This window comes from Nomia melanderi, unplaced genomic scaffold (genome assembly GCF_051020985.1).
Source record: "Nomia melanderi isolate GNS246 unplaced genomic scaffold, iyNomMela1 scaffold0251, whole genome shotgun sequence".
Lineage (NCBI taxonomy): Eukaryota > Metazoa > Arthropoda > Insecta > Hymenoptera > Halictidae > Nomia > Nomia melanderi.
In genome coordinates this window covers 14,582-17,507 of record NW_027475366.1, presented here as the reverse complement: position 1 = coordinate 17,507, position 2,926 = coordinate 14,582, and the positions used below count along the sequence as shown (strand labels likewise).

Sequence of the window (2,926 nt, the reverse complement as noted above, 5' to 3'; positions counted from 1 at the left end):
AGTCCTCGTTGTTGTCCCCGTCGTAGTTGCAGATGTTTTAGCTGTTGCCGTTGTTGTTGCCGCTGCCGCCATTGTGCGCCGCGTCGTGCAGGTGGTGATTGCCGTCCCCGTTGAATCCCTCGTCGTAGAAAGGGTGTGGGTGGGCGGCTACGTCGCGGCGCACGTCGTTTGCGGGGGCGGGGACTGGGCCGCCAAATTGGCAGCAGCTAACGCAACAGCGCGCGGTTCTACGGAGGCGAATAACGCGGAACTCCCCCGACGAGAGGTGTTGCTCGAACCGGTCGAACCTGTCACGGGAACTGTACAAGTCCCACACGGATTGTTCTGTTGGTCGGATTTGTGTAAAAAGTCGCGGTGCAGCCTCTCCACCTTGATAGGATACCTCCCATCGCCGGTGAAGCTGCACTCACGACACTTGTACGTCAATACAACGCCCGGATGATGTTTCCGGGCGTGCTTTGTCAAATCCGTGTGGGACTTGTACACGCCACTCATACTGATCCCGGGGACACCGAAGCAGGCAGGGCATCGGAACTCCGCCGGGAAGGGAGTCACCAGGGCGAGATTATTACTCCCCTCGGTAGTGCAGGAGGTGACTGACGCACTATCACCGCGGTCCTGCATCGCTCTTAAGACTAAGTCCTACGCTAAGTGAGACAGAAGAAGAGACAGAGTTGCTGTGGCAAATATTTCTAAGTGCCACAGCGAGGCGAAACGGGGAGGATAGACAGAGTGGGAATAACAGAGGAAGAGAAGAGAAAACTAAGTCCAAAGCGACAGAAGGAATACCGCCACGCGCTAACACCCTACTGACTCCGCCGGCACTAAGTCCGGTGTCGAAGACTGCCTGGAAAAATGACAGCCTCCGACGTGGCAGTCGGTAGGGAGACTAACAGGTGACGGTTACGGAGGAGTGCAGCGATCTCGATGGAGGAAGAGCGACGGAATCACCCACTCCACCGAGGACTGCACTAACTAACGGGTGAGTGGAGTCAGCCTCCACGCGGGCGGTGACTGAAGGGAAAAGAAGGAAGTGGAGGCGCCACTCGACTCGGACCTCACGCGTCCCGGTCCGTTGATACACCTCAACGGATGGGAGCGACTGGAGGAGTGGGTGGACGCGTAGGGGTAAGGTAGAGGACTACCGACGATGATTCGAGCACCGCAGACGGCTGGAGACCGGCTGCGTTACCCTCCTCACTGCCGGGGGGATAGAAAGAGAAGAGAGACTCACTCGGCGCAGGAGTCCAGCGATGCAGGAGCTCTCTCCGAGGGGAATAACACCTCGCTCCTGATTCCTGATCCAGCGGAGGTAGACGTGGATCAGGCGAGCCGTCCTTCCCGTCGGGGTTGCCGATGGCCAAGTCCTGGTGGGTCGTAGCGGTGTTGGGTGACCCACGTAGAGGAAGACCAGGGCTGATGGGGTTGGCCTGTGGTGGTTGTTGGCGTCCAAGTAGAGGGCTGGTTGTCCTAGGACCCTCTTAGACCCTCAGTAGACCCTGGTCGTCCTCTCCCTCGGTTGTCCACGGAAGCAGGATGGTGGGCGGCGCAGGTGGTGATGCGCGGGTGATCCTCCCGCGCAGGTGGGCGGCGCAGGTGTACTCCCGCGCAGGCTTGATCCGGTCCCGTGGCGAAGGCACTTTATCACACTTTACCGCACAACACCTCGAGCACTGATCGTGAACAGACCTTGCCGCGCACACGCCCGATCGCAACTCGGCCCGCACTGTTGCGTAGTACCGCGGCGGGTGAATTTACCGAGATTTCGGGACTTCGCGGAGCCAGAATATTAAGGGGCTTACTCTTTGGAGTCCCGAGTCGGTCCAGCAGGTGAAAAAAAATAAGAGCTCTAATTAGCAGCGCTAATTGAGCCGTTTCTGGCGGCACTGCAGTGCCGGACCGACTCACGGCGGAAGTGGAGCGAGCCCTAGCGATCCGCCTGAATCCAAAAATCGCGTTAATTTTCTGACTCCGCGATGCGGAGTGTATCAGATATTAAGCTGATAAGAACAGATAAAAAGCGCTTTATTCACAAAGAATGTTCCCCCAGCCTTACATTGTTTGGCTGGGAGTGGATACATAGTAGCGCCTTTATGGCGAAGGCAAAATAGTTGATATAACTCTATAGCGTCTGTCGCTATTTTCAGATCTCAATCGGCGGTGGCTCTTATCTCATAAACACCTTAGCATTTATATGAATCTAGCAAGAGTCTGAATATGTATATACTAGTGGAAGTAGATAGTTAATCGAATAAATAGCCAAACTAGAATAAATTATATAAATAAATAAATAATAGTAGCGTAGATTAAATAAACAAATATACATAGCATACATAAATATAAACAAGAAAAGAAGAGGCACAGAAATATATATACATAAATAAATAAATAAATAAATAGATAAAATAAATAACCAAACAGAAATAAGCGAGAATAAACATTAAAGATTAAATAAACAAATATACATAATAAATAAATAACAAGTACATAAATAAATAAATAATAAATAATAAATAAATAAATAAATAGATAAATAAATAAACTGGGATAAAAAAATCAGAAATATAAAAAAATTAAAGAAAAATAAAAGAAAGAGTACCAAATTGATGAATAATTAGAACCAGTGTCACATCACTAATTAAGAAATCGTTACCAAATCTCGTAGTTAGTTCAGAAAGAAAAAATAAACAGATATGTAAATAAATATGTAAATAAATAAATATGTAGATGAATAAATATGTACATAGATAAATATGTAAATAAATAAATGTTTACATAAATAAATAAATACGTAAGTAGAATGAAAGAAAAAAGAAAAAAATATGTAACTAAACAGATAAATATATCGTTAGTCAGTATGTTTGAAATGGTTAAGTAAATAGATAAATAAAAACCAGGAAAAGAATATAATTAAATGAGTTAATAA

The 2,926-nt window shown here is 47.4% G+C and overlaps 1 pseudogene; it reads right to left on the bottom strand.

The window, feature by feature from the left end:
- Positions 1–1,861: 1,861 nt before the first annotated feature.
- LOC143175925 (U2 spliceosomal RNA) lies at positions 1,862–2,042 on the bottom strand (annotated as a pseudogene).
- Between the last annotated feature and the right edge of the window lie 884 nt (positions 2,043–2,926).